The 15,448-nt window shown below is 45.1% G+C and overlaps 22 non-coding genes across 22 annotated transcripts; 7 read left to right on the top strand and 15 right to left on the bottom strand.

Moving 5' to 3' along the window:
- Positions 1–925: 925 nt before the first annotated feature.
- On the bottom strand, positions 926–997 carry TRNAW-CCA (transfer RNA tryptophan (anticodon CCA)). The gene has a single exon. It is a non-coding gene; the product is annotated as a tRNA-Trp (tRNA).
- A 199-nt stretch (positions 998–1,196) lies between these two features.
- TRNAI-AAU (transfer RNA isoleucine (anticodon AAU)) lies at positions 1,197–1,269 on the bottom strand. The gene has a single exon. It is a non-coding gene; the product is annotated as a tRNA-Ile (tRNA).
- Positions 1,270–1,409: 140 nt separating this feature from the next.
- Positions 1,410–1,480, bottom strand: TRNAG-CCC (transfer RNA glycine (anticodon CCC)). Its single transcript has one exon. It is a non-coding gene; the product is annotated as a tRNA-Gly (tRNA).
- A 150-nt stretch (positions 1,481–1,630) lies between these two features.
- On the top strand, positions 1,631–1,712 carry TRNAS-GCU (transfer RNA serine (anticodon GCU)). Its single transcript has one exon. It is a non-coding gene; the product is annotated as a tRNA-Ser (tRNA).
- A 1,359-nt stretch (positions 1,713–3,071) lies between these two features.
- TRNAW-CCA (transfer RNA tryptophan (anticodon CCA)) lies at positions 3,072–3,143 on the bottom strand. The gene has a single exon. It is a non-coding gene; the product is annotated as a tRNA-Trp (tRNA).
- Positions 3,144–3,342: 199 nt separating this feature from the next.
- On the bottom strand, positions 3,343–3,415 carry TRNAI-AAU (transfer RNA isoleucine (anticodon AAU)). Its single transcript has one exon. It is a non-coding gene; the product is annotated as a tRNA-Ile (tRNA).
- Positions 3,416–3,758: 343 nt separating this feature from the next.
- TRNAS-GCU (transfer RNA serine (anticodon GCU)) lies at positions 3,759–3,840 on the top strand. Its single transcript has one exon. It is a non-coding gene; the product is annotated as a tRNA-Ser (tRNA).
- A 1,353-nt stretch (positions 3,841–5,193) lies between these two features.
- TRNAW-CCA (transfer RNA tryptophan (anticodon CCA)) lies at positions 5,194–5,265 on the bottom strand. Its single transcript has one exon. It is a non-coding gene; the product is annotated as a tRNA-Trp (tRNA).
- A 615-nt stretch (positions 5,266–5,880) lies between these two features.
- On the top strand, positions 5,881–5,962 carry TRNAS-GCU (transfer RNA serine (anticodon GCU)). The gene has a single exon. It is a non-coding gene; the product is annotated as a tRNA-Ser (tRNA).
- Positions 5,963–7,321: 1,359 nt separating this feature from the next.
- TRNAW-CCA (transfer RNA tryptophan (anticodon CCA)) lies at positions 7,322–7,393 on the bottom strand. Its single transcript has one exon. It is a non-coding gene; the product is annotated as a tRNA-Trp (tRNA).
- A 199-nt stretch (positions 7,394–7,592) lies between these two features.
- Positions 7,593–7,665, bottom strand: TRNAI-AAU (transfer RNA isoleucine (anticodon AAU)). The gene has a single exon. It is a non-coding gene; the product is annotated as a tRNA-Ile (tRNA).
- A 140-nt stretch (positions 7,666–7,805) lies between these two features.
- TRNAG-CCC (transfer RNA glycine (anticodon CCC)) lies at positions 7,806–7,876 on the bottom strand. The gene has a single exon. It is a non-coding gene; the product is annotated as a tRNA-Gly (tRNA).
- A 100-nt stretch (positions 7,877–7,976) lies between these two features.
- On the top strand, positions 7,977–8,058 carry TRNAS-GCU (transfer RNA serine (anticodon GCU)). The gene has a single exon. It is a non-coding gene; the product is annotated as a tRNA-Ser (tRNA).
- Positions 8,059–8,792: 734 nt separating this feature from the next.
- On the bottom strand, positions 8,793–8,864 carry TRNAW-CCA (transfer RNA tryptophan (anticodon CCA)). Its single transcript has one exon. It is a non-coding gene; the product is annotated as a tRNA-Trp (tRNA).
- A 412-nt stretch (positions 8,865–9,276) lies between these two features.
- Positions 9,277–9,347, bottom strand: TRNAG-CCC (transfer RNA glycine (anticodon CCC)). Its single transcript has one exon. It is a non-coding gene; the product is annotated as a tRNA-Gly (tRNA).
- A 1,005-nt stretch (positions 9,348–10,352) lies between these two features.
- Positions 10,353–10,424, bottom strand: TRNAW-CCA (transfer RNA tryptophan (anticodon CCA)). The gene has a single exon. It is a non-coding gene; the product is annotated as a tRNA-Trp (tRNA).
- Positions 10,425–11,039: 615 nt separating this feature from the next.
- TRNAS-GCU (transfer RNA serine (anticodon GCU)) lies at positions 11,040–11,121 on the top strand. Its single transcript has one exon. It is a non-coding gene; the product is annotated as a tRNA-Ser (tRNA).
- A 1,341-nt stretch (positions 11,122–12,462) lies between these two features.
- TRNAW-CCA (transfer RNA tryptophan (anticodon CCA)) lies at positions 12,463–12,534 on the bottom strand. Its single transcript has one exon. It is a non-coding gene; the product is annotated as a tRNA-Trp (tRNA).
- Positions 12,535–13,149: 615 nt separating this feature from the next.
- On the top strand, positions 13,150–13,231 carry TRNAS-GCU (transfer RNA serine (anticodon GCU)). Its single transcript has one exon. It is a non-coding gene; the product is annotated as a tRNA-Ser (tRNA).
- A 1,017-nt stretch (positions 13,232–14,248) lies between these two features.
- Positions 14,249–14,321, bottom strand: TRNAM-CAU (transfer RNA methionine (anticodon CAU)). The gene has a single exon. It is a non-coding gene; the product is annotated as a tRNA-Met (tRNA).
- Positions 14,322–14,461: 140 nt separating this feature from the next.
- Positions 14,462–14,532, bottom strand: TRNAG-CCC (transfer RNA glycine (anticodon CCC)). Its single transcript has one exon. It is a non-coding gene; the product is annotated as a tRNA-Gly (tRNA).
- Positions 14,533–14,682: 150 nt separating this feature from the next.
- TRNAS-GCU (transfer RNA serine (anticodon GCU)) lies at positions 14,683–14,764 on the top strand. The gene has a single exon. It is a non-coding gene; the product is annotated as a tRNA-Ser (tRNA).
- The last annotated feature ends 684 nt before the right edge of the window (positions 14,765–15,448 follow it).

Raw genomic sequence — 15,448 nt, 5'->3', positions numbered from 1 at the left:
ATGGGAGACAAGAGGACATCTTTGAAGGGGCGATAGGAGCACACCAATGGAAAAAGAGAGGTTAAAAGATTGCTAAGGGGATAGGGTCAAAAGGGTAGGTGGTGATCAGACAAGAGGACATTAGCAGCTGAGAGGGGTGGCCCAACATCACTCCCCTATGCTCAGATGTTATTCCTGCTCCAGTATCACCACTTTACTTGTCACATTCCAGATAATGCATTTCTGGGGAACCTCCCTGGATGGGCTACATGAAGGTCTCTCTGTGTTAATAGGCAGGGGTTGGGGTTGGGGTTGGGGTTGGGGTTGGGGTTGGGGCAAACATCACTCCCCTGCCTAATGAAAATGTAAACTAACCCGGGGAAGCGTTATTAAAGAGTATTCTTGACAGCTTCCCAGTCCAGAGAGGGGAGGGAAGGGAGGACAGCAGTTACATCGGGATGTCTTTTGAGCAGAGCCCGCTTTATCTAGTGTTTGGGTTTGTCGATTGTCTGACAGTTGTAGTTTTGTCATCACCCTTACTGTGAGAAGCACTGAGTGAATTGGTGATACATGAAAAAAGACCACAACAACGGTATATAGATATATACTATAATATAATATATATGCTTTTTATAATGGGAGACAAGAGGACATCTTTGAAGGGGCGATAGGAGCACACCAATGGAAAAAGAGAGGTTAAAAGATTGCTAAGGGGATAGGGTCAAAAGGGTAGGTGGTGATCAGACAAGAGGACATTAGCAGCTGAGAGGGGTGGCCCAACATCACTCCCCTATGCTCAGATGTTATTCCTGCTCCAGTATCACCACTTTATACAATAAGATGCTTATCTTTGTCTTTTTTCTTCATTGAAAGCATTACTGTTTCACGAGATGACCCCTTCAATACTAAGGTAATGTCTCTAGTTTTCATACAAAAAAACCACAAATGACCCCGACGTGATTTGAACACGCAACCTTCTGATCTGGAGTCAGACGCGCTACCGTTGCGCCACGAGGTCAGACGCTCTTGAGGTTTTAAAATGTCTTTAAATACAAGGCCCACCTTTCTAGTCTTGCAATAGTATAGTTCGCATAGGCTCACAGTTCTTCCACTGAACCACCAATGCATTTGCGACACCGAGCTTGAAAACACGACAAGCGGTTGATGGGGAATCAATAAGTGAGTTGATTATACGTGTAGCTGTTAAAAAAAATGCGTGCCCTGTGTGAGGATCGTACTCACGACATTCAGATTATTAGACTGATACGCTACCTACTGCGCTAACAAGGCAAATTCTTCCAGGGTTCTGTTGTTTAAGCTCTTCATACGTAATGCATTGCAACATAGCAAAGAAGAATTTCCTTCAGAATGGGTAAAACGCACCTCGCTTTTCCGGAGACCTGACTTACCAATGCTCTGAAAAAGAAGCTTGCACTGGCCAGGAATCGAACCCGGGTCTCCCGCGTGGGAGGCGAGAATTCTACCACTGAACCACCAATGCAGCTGTAACACAAGACTTGGAAATCCATAGGGATTCCAGTGGTCCGACAGAAAATGATGGAAGCGGTGGTTGGGAGATCAATTAGTTAGTCCTAGATGTAATGTAAGTTCACATGGACAAAGAGTGAGCCAACAGCAGTGCATTCATCTTGACGAGGTGGCCGAGTGGTTAAGGCGATGGACTGCTAATCCATTGTGCTCTGCACGCGTGGGTTCGAATCCCATCCTCGTCGCTTGCTTTTCTGCTCTTTATGGCTTCTGTTGCTAAAGTTCTTGTCACATTCCAGATAATGCATTTCTGGGGAACCTCCCTGGATGGGCTACATGAAGGTCTCTCTGTGTTAATAGGCAGTGGTTGGGGTGGGGGCAAACATCACTCCCCTGCCTGATGAAAATGTAAACTAACCCGGGGAAGCGTTATTAAAGAGTATTCTTGACAGCTTCCCAGTCCAGAGAGGGAAGGGAGGACAGCAGTTACATCGGGATGTCTTTGGAGCAGAGCCCGCTTTATGTAGTGTTTGGGTATGTCGATTGCCTGACAGTTGTAGTTTTGTCATCACCCTTACTGTGAGAAGCACTGAGTGAATTGGTGATACATGAAAAAAGACCACAACAAAGGTATATAGATATATACTATAATATAATATATATGCTTTTTATAATGGGAGACAAGAGGACATCTTTGAAGGGGCGATAGGAGCACACCAATGGAAAAAGAGAGGTTAAAAGATTGCTAAGGGGATAGGGTCAAAAGGGTAGGTGGTGATCAGACAAGAGGACATTAGCAGCTGAGAGGGGTGGCCCAACATCACTCCCCTATGCTCAGATGTTATTCCTGCTCCAGTATCACCACTTTACTTGTCACATTCCAGATAATGCATTTCTGGGGAACCTCCCTGGATGGGCTACATGAAGGTCTCTTTGTGTTAATAGGCAGGGGTTGGGGTTGGGGTTGGGGTTGGGGTTGGGGTTGGGGTTGGGGCAAACATCACTCCCCTGCCTGATGAAAATGTAAACTAACCCGGGGAAGCGTTATTAAAGAGTATTCTTGACAGCTTCCCAGTCCAGAGAGGGGAGGGAAGGGAGGACAGCAGTTACATCGGGATGTCTTTGGAGCAGAGCCCGCTTTATCTAGTGTTTGGGTTTGTCGATTGTCTGACAGTTGTAGTTTTGTCATCACCCTTACTGTGAGAAGCACTGAGTGAATTGGTGATACATGAAAAAAGACCACAACAACGGTATATAGATATATACTATAATATAATATATATGCTTTTTATAATGGGAGAAAAGAGGACATCTTTGAAGGGGCGATAGGAGCACACCAATGGAAAAAGAGAGGTTAAAAGATTGCTAAGGGGATAGGGTCAAAAGGGTAGGTGGTGATCAGACAAGAGGACATTAGCAGCTGAGAGGGGTGGCCCAACATCACTCCCCTATGCTCAGATGTTATTCCTGCTCCAGTATCACCACTTTATACAATAAGATGCTTATCTTTGTCTTTTTTCTTCATTGAAAGCATTACTGTTTCACGAGATGACCCCTTCAATACTAAGGTAATGTCTCTAGTTTTCATACAAAAAAAACGCAAATGACCCCGACGTGATTTGAACACGCAACCTTCTGATCTGGAGTCAGACGCGCTACCGTTGCGCCACGAGGTCAGACGCTCTTGAGGTTTTAAAATGTCTTTAAATACAAGGCCCACCTTTCTAGTCTTGCAATAGTATAGTTCGCATAGGCTCACAGTTCTTCCACTGAACCACCAATGCATTTGCGACACCGAGCTTGAAAACACGACAAGCGGTTGATGGGGAATCAATAAGTGAGTTGATTATACGTGTAGCTGTTAAAAAAAATGCGTGCCCTGTGTGAGGATCGTACTCACGACATTCAGATTATTAGACTGATACGCTACCTACTGCGCTAACAAGGCAAATTCTTCCAGGGTTCTGTTGTTTAAGCTCTTCATACGTAATGCATTGCAACATAGCAAAGAAGAATTTCCTTCAGAATGGGTAAAACGCACCTCGCTTTTCCGGAGACCTGACTTACCAATGCTCTGAAAAAGAATCGAACCCGGGTCTCCCGCGTGGGAGGCGAGAATTCTACCACTGAACCACCAATGCAGCTGTAACACGAGACTTGGAAATCCATAGGGATTCCAGTGGTCCGACAGAAAATGATGGAAGCGGTGGTTGGGAGATCAATTAGTTAGTCCTAGATGTAATGTAAGTTCACATGGACAAAGAGTGAGCCAACAGCAGTGCATTCATCTTGACGAGGTGGCCGAGTGGTTAAGGCGATGGACTGCTAATCCATTGTGCTCTGCACGCGTGGGTTCGAATCCCACCCTCGTCGCTTGCTTTTCTGCTCTTTATGGCTTCTGTTGCTAAAGTTCTTGTCACATTCCAGATAATGCATTTCTGGGGAACCTCCCTGGATGGGCTACATGAAGGTCTCTCTGTGTTAATAGGCAGTGGTTGGGGTGGGGGCAAACATCACTCCCCTGCCTGATGAAAATGTAAACTAACCCGGGGAAGCGTTATTAAAGAGTATTCTTGACAGCTTCCCAGTCCAGAGAGGGAAGGGAGGACAGCAGTTACATCGGGATGTCTTTGGAGCAGAGCCCGCTTTATGTAGTGTTTGGGTATGTCGATTGCCTGACAGTTGTAGTTTTGTCATCACCCTTACTGTGAGAAGCACTGAGTGAATTGGTGATACATGAAAAAAGACCACAACAAAGGTATATAGATATATACTATAATATAATATATATGCTTTTTATAATGGGAGACAAGAGGACATCTTTGAAGGGGCGATAGGAGCACACCAATGGAAAAAGAGAGGTTAAAAGATTGCTAAGGGGATAGGGTCAAAAGGGTAGGTGGTGATCAGACAAGAGGACATTAGCAGCTGAGAGGGGTGGCCCAACATCACTCCCCTATGCTCAGATGTTATTCCTGCTCCAGTATCACCACTTTACTTGTCACATTCCAGATAATGCATTTCTGGGGAACCTCCCTGGATGGGCTACATGAAGGTCTCTCTGTGTTAATAGGCAGGGGTTGGGGTTGGGGTTGGGGTTGGGGTTGGGGTTGGGGCAAACATCACTCCCCTGCCTAATGAAAATGTAAACTAACCCGGGGAAGCGTTATTAAAGAGTATTCTTGACAGCTTCCCAGTCCAGAGAGGGGAGGGAAGGGAGGACAGCAGTTACATCGGGATGTCTTTTGAGCAGAGCCCGCTTTATCTAGTGTTTGGGTTTGTCGATTGTCTGACAGTTGTAGTTTTGTCATCACCCTTACTGTGAGAAGCACTGAGTGAATTGGTGATACATGAAAAAAGACCACAACAACGGTATATAGATATATACTATAATATAATATATATGCTTTTTATAATGGGAGACAAGAGGACATCTTTGAAGGGGCGATAGGAGCACACCAATGGAAAAAGAGAGGTTAAAAGATTGCTAAGGGGATAGGGTCAAAAGGGTAGGTGGTGATCAGACAAGAGGACATTAGCAGCTGAGAGGGGTGGCCCAACATCACTCCCCTATGCTCAGATGTTATTCCTGCTCCAGTATCACCACTTTATACAATAAGATGCTTATCTTTGTCTTTTTTCTTCATTGAAAGCATTACTGTTTCACGAGATGACCCCTTCAATACTAAGGTAATGTCTCTAGTTTTCATACAAAAAAACCACAAATGACCCCGACGTGATTTGAACACGCAACCTTCTGATCTGGAGTCAGACGCGCTACCGTTGCGCCACGAGGTCAGACGCTCTTGAGGTTTTAAAATGTCTTTAAATACAAGGCCCACCTTTCTAGTCTTGCAATAGTATAGTTCGCATAGGCTCACAGTTCTTCCACTGAACCACCAATGCATTTGCGACACCGAGCTTGAAAACACGACAAGCGGTTGATGGGGAATCAATAAGTGAGTTGATTATACGTGTAGCTGTTAAAAAAAATGCGTGCCCTGTGTGAGGATCGTACTCACGACATTCAGATTATGAGACTGATACGCTACCTACTGCGCTAACAAGGCAAATTCTTCCAGGGTTCTGTTGTTTAAGCTCTTCATACGTAATGCATTGCAACATAGCAAAGAAGAATTTCCTTCAGAATGGGTAAAACGCACCTCGCTTTTCCGGAGACCTGACTTACCAATGCTCTGAAAAAGAATCGAACCCGGGTCTCCCGCGTGGGAGGCGAGAATTCTACCACTGAACCACCAATGCAGCTGTAACACGAGACTTGGAAATCCATAGGGATTCCAGTGGTCCGACAGAAAATGATGGAAGCGGTGGTTGGGAGATCAATTAGTTAGTCCTAGATGTAATGTAAGTTCACATGGACAAAGAGTGAGCCAACAGCAGTGCATTCATCTTGACGAGGTGGCCGAGTGGTTAAGGCGATGGACTGCTAATCCATTGTGCTCTGCACGCGTGGGTTCGAATCCCACCCTCGTCGCTTGCTTTTCTGCTCTTTATGGCTTCTGTTGCTAAAGTTCTTGTCACATTCCAGATAATGCATTTCTGGGGAACCTCCCTGGATGGGCTACATGAAGGTCTCTCTGTGTTAATAGGCAGTGGTTGGGGTGGGGGCAAACATCACTCCCCTGCCTGATGAAAATGTAAACTAACCCGGGGAAGCGTTATTAAAGAGTATTCTTGACAGCTTCCCAGTCCAGAGAGGGAAGGGAGGACAGCAGTTACATCGGGATGTCTTTGGAGCAGAGCCCGCTTTATGTAGTGTTTGGGTATGTCGATTGCCTGACAGTTGTAGTTTTGTCATCACCCTTACTGTGAGAAGCACTGAGTGAATTGGTGATACATGAAAAAAGACCACAACAAAGGTATATAGATATATACTATAATATAATATATATGCTTTTTATAATGGGAGACAAGAGGACATCTTTGAAGGGGCGATAGGAGCACACCAATGGAAAAAGAGAGGTTAAAAGATTGCTAAGGGGATAGGGTCAAAAGGGTAGGTGGTGATCAGACAAGAGGACATTAGCAGCTGAGAGGGGTGGCCCAACATCACTCCCCTATGCTCAGATGTTATTCCTGCTCCAGTATCACCACTTTACTTGTCACATTCCAGATAATGCATTTCTGGGGAACCTCCCTGGATGGGCTACATGAAGGTCTCTCTGTGTTAATAGGCAGGGGTTGGGGTTGGGGTTGGGGTTGGGGTTGGGGTTGGGGTTGGGGCAAACATCACTCCCCTGCCTAATGAAAATGTAAACTAACCCGGGGAAGCGTTATTAAAGAGTATTCTTGACAGCTTCCCAGTCCAGAGAGGGGAGGGAAGGGAGGACAGCAGTTACATCGGGATGTCTTTTGAGCAGAGCCCGCTTTATCTAGTGTTTGGGTTTGTCGATTGTCTGACAGTTGTAGTTTTGTCATCACCCTTACTGTGAGAAGCACTGAGTGAATTGGTGATACATGAAAAAAGACCACAACAACGGTATATAGATATATACTATAATATAATATATATGCTTTTTATAATGGGAGACAAGAGGACATCTTTGAAGGGGCGATAGGAGCACACCAATGGAAAAAGAGAGGTTAAAAGATTGCTAAGGGGATAGGGTCAAAAGGGTAGGTGGTGATCAGACAAGAGGACATTAGCAGCTGAGAGGGGTGGCCCAACATCACTCCCCTATGCTCAGATGTTATTCCTGCTCCAGTATCACCACTTTATACAATAAGATGCTTATCTTTGTCTTTTTTCTTCATTGAAAGCATTACTGTTTCACGAGATGACCCCTTCAATACTAAGGTAATGTCTCTAGTTTTCATACAAAAAAACCACAAATGACCCCGACGTGATTTGAACACGCAACCTTCTGATCTGGAGTCAGACGCGCTACCGTTGCGCCACGAGGTCAGACGCTCTTGAGGTTTTAAAATGTCTTTAAATACAAGGCCCACCTTTCTAGTCTTGCAATAGTATAGTTCGCATAGGCTCACAGTTCTTCCACTGAACCACCAATGCATTTGCGACACCGAGCTTGAAAACACGACAAGCGGTTGATGGGGAATCAATAAGTGAGTTGATTATACGTGTAGCTGTTAAAAAAAATGCGTGCCCTGTGTGAGGATCGTACTCACGACATTCAGATTATTAGACTGATACGCTACCTACTGCGCTAACAAGGCAAATTCTTCCAGGGTTCTGTTGTTTAAGCTCTTCATACGTAATGCATTGCAACATAGCAAAGAAGAATTTCCTTCAGAATGGGTAAAACGCACCTCGCTTTTCCGGAGACCTGACTTACCAATGCTCTGAAAAAGAAGCTTGCACTGGCCAGGAATCGAACCCGGGTCTCCCGCGTGGGAGGCGAGAATTCTACCACTGAACCACCAATGCAGCTGTAACACAAGACTTGGAAATCCATAGGGATTCCAGTGGTCCGACAGAAAATGATGGAAGCGGTGGTTGGGAGATCAATTAGCAGTGCATTCATCTTGACGAGGTGGCCGAGTGGTTAAGGCGATGGACTGCTAATCCATTGTGCTCTGCACGCGTGGGTTCGAATCCCATCCTCGTCGCTTGCTTTTCTGCTCTTTATGGCTTCTGTTGCTAAAGTTCTTGTCACATTCCAGATAATGCATTTCTGGGGAACCTCCCTGGATGGGCTACATGAAGGTCTCTCTGTGTTAATAGGCAGTGGTTGGGGTGGGGGCAAACATCACTCCCCTGCCTGATGAAAATGTAAACTAACCCGGGGAAGCGTTATTAAAGAGTATTCTTGACAGCTTCCCAGTCCAGAGAGGGAAGGGAGGACAGCAGTTACATCGGGATGTCTTTGGAGCAGAGCCCGCTTTATGTAGTGTTTGGGTATGTCGATTGCCTGACAGTTGTAGTTTTGTCATCACCCTTACTGTGAGAAGCACTGAGTGAATTGGTGATACATGAAAAAAGACCACAACAAAGGTATATAGATATATACTATAATATAATATATATGCTTTTTATAATGGGAGACAAGAGGACATCTTTGAAGGGGCGATAGGAGCACACCAATGGAAAAAGAGAGGTTAAAAGATTGCTAAGGGGATAGGGTCAAAAGGGTAGGTGGTGATCAGACAAGAGGACATTAGCAGCTGAGAGGGGTGGCCCAACATCACTCCCCTATGCTCAGATGTTATTCCTGCTCCAGTATCACCACTTTATACAATAAGAATCTTTGTCTTTTTTCTTCATTGAAAGCATTACTGTTTCACGAGATGACCCCTTCAATACTAAGGTAATGTCTCTAGTTTTCATACAAAAAAAATGCAAATGACCCCGACGTGATTTGAACACGCAACCTTCTGATCTGGAGTCAGACGCGCTACCGTTGCGCCACGAGGTCAGACGCTCTTGAGGTTTTAAAATGTCTTTAAATACAAGGCCCACCTTTCTAGTCTTGCAATAGTATAGTTCGCATAGGCTCACAGTTCTTCCACTGAACCACCAATGCATTTGCGACACCGAGCTTGAAAACACGACAAGCGGTTGATGGGGAATCAATAAGTGAGTTGATTATACGTGTAGCTGTTAAAAAAAATGCGTGCCCTGTGTGAGGATCGTACTCACGACATTCAGATTATGAGACTGATACGCTACCTACTGCGCTAACAAGGCAAATTCTTCCAGGGTTCTGTTGTTTAAGCTCTTCATACGTAATGCATTGCAACATAGCAAAGAAGAATTTCCTTCAGAATGGGTAAAACGCACCTCGCTTTTCCGGAGACCTGACTTACCAATGCTCTGAAAAAGAAGCTTGCACTGGCCAGGAATCGAACCCGGGTCTCCCGCGTGGGAGGCGAGAATTCTACCACTGAACCACCAATGCAGCTGTAACACGAGACTTGGAAATCCATAGGGATTCCAGTGGTCCGACAGAAAATGATGGAAGCGGTGGTTGGGAGATCAATTAGTTAGTCCTAGATGTAATGTAAGTTCACATGGACAAAGAGTGAGCCAACAGCAGTGCATTCATCTTGACGAGGTGGCCGAGTGGTTAAGGCGATGGACTGCTAATCCATTGATCAGACAAGAGGACATTAGCAGCTGAGAGGGGTGGCCCAACATCACTCCCCTATGCTCAGATGTTATTCCTGCTCCAGTATCACCACTTTACTTGTCACATTCCAGATAATGCATTTCTGGGGAACCTCCCTGGATGGGCTACATGAAGGTCTCTTTGTGTTAATAGGCAGGGGTTGGGGTTGGGGTTGGGGTTGGGGTTGGGGCAAACATCACTCCCCTGCCTGATGAAAATGTAAACTAACCCGGGGAAGCGTTATTAAAGAGTATTCTTGACAGCTTCCCAGTCCAGAGAGGGGAGGGAAGGGAGGACAGCAGTTACATCGGGATGTCTTTGGAGCAGAGCCCGCTTTATCTAGTGTTTGGGTTTGTCGATTGTCTGACAGTTGTAGTTTTGTCATCACCCTTACTGTGAGAAGCACTGAGTGAATTGGTGATACATGAAAAAAGACCACAACAACGGTATATAGATATATACTATAATATAATATATATGCTTTTTATAATGGGAGAAAAGAGGACATCTTTGAAGGGGCGATAGGAGCACACCAATGGAAAAAGAGAGGTTAAAAGATTGCTAAGGGGATAGGGTCAAAAGGGTAGGTGGTGATCAGACAAGAGGACATTAGCAGCTGAGAGGGGTGGCCCAACATCACTCCCCTATGCTCAGATGTTATTCCTGCTCCAGTATCACCACTTTATACAATAAGAATCTTTGTCTTTTTTCTTCATTGAAAGCATTACTGTTTCACGAGATGACCCCTTCAATACTAAGGTAATGTCTCTAGTTTTCATACAAAAAAAACGCAAATGACCCCGACGTGATTTGAACACGCAACCTTCTGATCTGGAGTCAGACGCGCTACCGTTGCGCCACGAGGTCAGACGCTCTTGAGGTTTTAAAATGTCTTTAAATACAAGGCCCACCTTTCTAGTCTTGCAATAGTATAGTTCGCATAGGCTCACAGTTCTTCCACTGAACCACCAATGCATTTGCGACACCGAGCTTGAAAACACGACAAGCGGTTGATGGGGAATCAATAAGTGAGTTGATTATACGTGTAGCTGTTAAAAAAAATGCGTGCCCTGTGTGAGGATCGTACTCACGACATTCAGATTATGAGACTGATACGCTACCTACTGCGCTAACAAGGCAAATTCTTCCAGGGTTCTGTTGTTTAAGCTCTTCATACGTAATGCATTGCAACATAGCAAAGAAGAATTTCCTTCAGAATGGGTAAAACGCACCTCGCTTTTCCGGAGACCTGACTTACCAATGCTCTGAAAAAGAATCGAACCCGGGTCTCCCGCGTGGGAGGCGAGAATTCTACCACTGAACCACCAATGCAGCTGTAACACGAGACTTGGAAATCCATAGGGATTCCAGTGGTCCGACAGAAAATGATGGAAGCGGTGGTTGGGAGATCAATTAGTTAGTCCTAGATGTAATGTAAGTTCACATGGACAAAGAGTGAGCCAACAGCAGTGCATTCATCTTGACGAGGTGGCCGAGTGGTTAAGGCGATGGACTGCTAATCCATTGTGCTCTGCACGCGTGGGTTCGAATCCCACCCTCGTCGCTTGCTTTTCTGCTCTTTATGGCTTCTGTTGCTAAAGTTCTTGTCACATTCCAGATAATGCATTTCTGGGGAACCTCCCTGGATGGGCTACATGAAGGTCTCTCTGTGTTAATAGGCAGTGGTTGGGGTGGGGGCAAACATCACTCCCCTGCCTGATGAAAATGTAAACTAACCCGGGGAAGCGTTATTAAAGAGTATTCTTGACAGCTTCCCAGTCCAGAGAGGGAAGGGAGGACAGCAGTTACATCGGGATGTCTTTGGAGCAGAGCCCGCTTTATGTAGTGTTTGGGTATGTCGATTGCCTGACAGTTGTAGTTTTGTCATCACCCTTACTGTGAGAAGCACTGAGTGAATTGGTGATACATGAAAAAAGACCACAACAAAGGTATATAGATATATACTATAATATAATATATATGCTTTTTATAATGGGAGACAAGAGGACATCTTTGAAGGGGCGATAGGAGCACACCAATGGAAAAAGAGAGGTTAAAAGATTGCTAAGGGGATAGGGTCAAAAGGGTAGGTGGTGATCAGACAAGAGGACATTAGCAGCTGAGAGGGGTGGCCCAACATCACTCCCCTATGCTCAGATGTTATTCCTGCTCCAGTATCACCACTTTACTTGTCACATTCCAGATAATGCATTTCTGGGGAACCTCCCTGGATGGGCTACATGAAGGTCTCTCTGTGTTAATAGGCAGGGGTTGGGGTTGGGGTTGGGGTTGGGGCAAACATCACTCCCCTGCCTAATGAAAATGTAAACTAACCCGGGGAAGCGTTATTAAAGAGTATTCTTGACAGCTTCCCAGTCCAGAGAGGGGAGGGAAGGGAGGACAGCAGTTACATCGGGATGTCTTTTGAGCAGAGCCCGCTTTATCTAGTGTTTGGGTTTGTCGATTGTCTGACAGTTGTAGTTTTGTCATCACCCTTACTGTGAGAAGCACTGAGTGAATTGGTGATACATGAAAAAAGACCACAACAACGGTATATAGATATATACTATAATATAATATATATGCTTTTTATAATGGGAGACAAGAGGACATCTTTGAAGGGGCGATAGGAGCACACCAATGGAAAAAGAGAGGTTAAAAGATTGCTAAGGGGATAGGGTCAAAAGGGTAGGTGGTGATCAGACAAGAGGACATTAGCAGCTGAGAGGGGTGGCCCAACATCACTCCCCTATGCTCAGATGTTATTCCTGCTCCAGTATCACCACTTTATACAATAAGATGCTTATCTTTGTCTTTTTTCTTCATTGAAAGCATTACTGTTTCACGAGATGACCCCTTCAATACTAAGGTAATGTCTCTAGTTTTCATACAAAAAAACCACAAATGACCCCGACGTGATTTGAACACGCAACCTTCTGATCTGGAGTCAGACGCGCTACCGTTGCGCCACGAGGTCAGACGCTCTTGAGGTTTTAAAATGTCTTTAAATACAAGGCCCACCTTTCTAGTCTTGCAATAGTATAGTTCGCATAGGCTCACAGTTCTTCCACTGAACCACCAATGCATTTGCGACACCGAGCTTGAAAACACGACAAGCGGTTGATGGGGAATCAATAAGTGAGTTGATTATACGTGTAGCTGTTAAAAAAAATGCGTGCCCTGTGTGAGGATCGTACTCACGACATTCAGATTATGAGACTGATACGCTACCTACTGCGCTAACAAGGCAAATTCTTCCAGGGTTCTGTTGTTTAAGCTCTTCATACGTAATGCATTGCAACATAGCAAAGAAGAATTTCCTTCAGAATGGGTAAAACGCACCTCGCTTTTCCGGAGACCTGACTTACCAATGCTCTGAAAAAGAATCGAACCCGGGTCTCCCGCGTGGGAGGCGAGAATTCTACCACTGAACCACCAATGCAGCTGTAACACGAGACTTGGAAATCCATAGGGATTCCAGTGGTCCGACAGAAAATGATGGAAGCGGTGGTTGGGAGATCAATTAGTTAGTCCTAGATGTAATGTAAGTTCACATGGACAAAGAGTGAGCCAACAGCAGTGCATTCATCTTGACGAGGTGGCCGAGTGGTTAAGGCGATGGACTGCTAATCCATTGTGCTCTGCACGCGTGGGTTCGAATCCCATCCTCGTCGCTTGCTTTTCTGCTCTTTATGGCTTCTGTTGCTAAAGTTCTTGTCACATTCCAGATAATGCATTTCTGGGGAACCTCCCTGGATGGGCTACATGAAGGTCTCTCTGTGTTAATAGGCAGTGGTTGGGGTGGGGGCAAACATCACTCCCCTGCCTGATGAAAATGTAAACTAACCCGGGGAAGCGTTATTAAAGAGTATTCTTGACAGCTTCCCAGTCCAGAGAGGGAAGGGAGGACAGCAGTTACATCGGGATGTCTTTGGAGCAGAGCCCGCTTTATGTAGTGTTTGGGTATGTCGATTGCCTGACAGTTGTAGTTTTGTCATCACCCTTACTGTGAGAAGCACTGAGTGAATTGGTGATACATGAAAAAAGACCACAACAAAGGTATATAGATATATACTATAATATAATATATATGCTTTTTATAATGGGAGACAAGAGGACATCTTTGAAGGGGCGATAGGAGCACACCAATGGAAAAAGAGAGGTTAAAAGATTGCTAAGGGGATAGGGTCAAAAGGGTAGGTGGTGATCAGACAAGAGGACATTAGCAGCTGAGAGGGGTGGCCCAACATCACTCCCCTATGCTCAGATGTTATTCCTGCTCCAGTATCACCACTTTATACAATAAAATGCTTATCTTTGTCTTTTCTCTTTTTTCTTCATTGAAAGCATTACTGTTTCACGAGATGACCCCTTCAATACTAAGGTAATGTCTCTAGTTTTCATACAAAAAAACCGCAAATGACCCCGACGTGATTTGAACACGCAACCTTCTGATTTGGAGTCAGCCGTGCTACCGTTGCGCCATGAGGTCAGATGCTCGTGAGGTTTTAAAATGTCTTTAAATACAAGGCCCACCTTTCTAGTCTTGCAATAGTATAGTTCGCATAGGCTCACAGTTCTTCCACTGAACCACCAATGCATTTGCGACACCGAGCTTGAAAACACGACAAGCGGTTGATGGGGAATCAATAAGTGAGTTGATTATACGTGTAGCTGTAAAAAAAAATGCGTGCCCTGTGTGAGGATCGAACTCACGACCTTCAGATTATGAGACTGATACGCTACCTACTGCGCTAACAAGGCAAATTCTTCCAGGCTTCTGTTGTTTAAGCTCTTCATACGTAATGCATTGCAACATAGCAAAGAAGAATTTCCTTCAGAATGGGTAAAACGCACCTCGCTTTTCCGGAGACCTGACTTACCAATGCTCTGAAAAAGAAGCTTGCACTGGCCAGGAATCGAACCCGGGTCTCCCGCGTGGGAGGCGAGAATTCTACCACTGAACCACCAATGCAGCTGTAACACGAGACTTGGAAATCCATAGGGATTCCAGTGGTCCGACAGAAAATGATGGAAGCGGTGGTTGGGAGATCAATTAGTTAGTCCTAGATGTAATGTAAGTTCACATGGACAAAGAGTGAGCCAACAGCAGTGCATTCATCTTGACGAGGTGGCCGAGTGGTTAAGGCGATGGACTGCTAATCCATTGTGCTCTGCACGCGTGGGTTCGAATCCCATCCTCGTCGCTTGCTTTTCTGCTCTTTATGGCTTCTGTTGCTAAAGTTCTTGTCACATTCCAGATAATGCATTTCTGGGGAACCTCCCTGGATGGGCTACATGAAGGTCTCTCTGTGTTAATAGGCAGTGGTTGGGGTGGGGGCAAACATCACTCCCCTGCCTGATGAAAATGTAAACTAACCCGGGGAAGCGTTATTAAAGAGTATTCTTGACAGCTTCCCAGTCCAGAGAGGGAAGGGAGGACAGCAGTTACATCGGGATGTCTTTGGAGCAGAGCCCGCTTTATGTAGTGTTTGGGTATGTCGATTGCCTGACAGTTGTAGTTTTGTCATCACCCTTACTGTGAGAAGCACTGAGTGAATTGGTGATACATGAAAAAAGACCACAACAAAGGTATATAGATATATACTATAATATAATATATATGCTTTTTATAATGGGAGACAAGAGGACATCTTTGAAGGGGCGATAGGAGCACACCAATGGAAAAAGAGAGGTTAAAAGATTGCTAAGGGGATAGGGTCAAAAGGGTAGGTGGTGATCAGACAAGAGGACATTAGCAGCTGAGAGGGGTGGCCCAACATCACTCCCCTATGCTCAGATGTTATTCCTGCTCCAGTATCACCACTTTACTTGTCACTTTCCAGATAATGCATTTCTGGGGAACCTCCCTGGATGGGCTACATGAAGGT

The sequence above is a fragment of the Sceloporus occidentalis genome, unplaced genomic scaffold (assembly GCF_023333645.1).
Source record: "Sceloporus occidentalis isolate IW3139 unplaced genomic scaffold, rSceOcc1.0.p SCAF_440, whole genome shotgun sequence".
NCBI lineage: Eukaryota > Metazoa > Chordata > Lepidosauria > Squamata > Phrynosomatidae > Sceloporus > Sceloporus occidentalis.
Note: the sequence above shows the minus strand (reverse complement) of the source record. Positions and strands in the feature narration are given on the sequence as shown.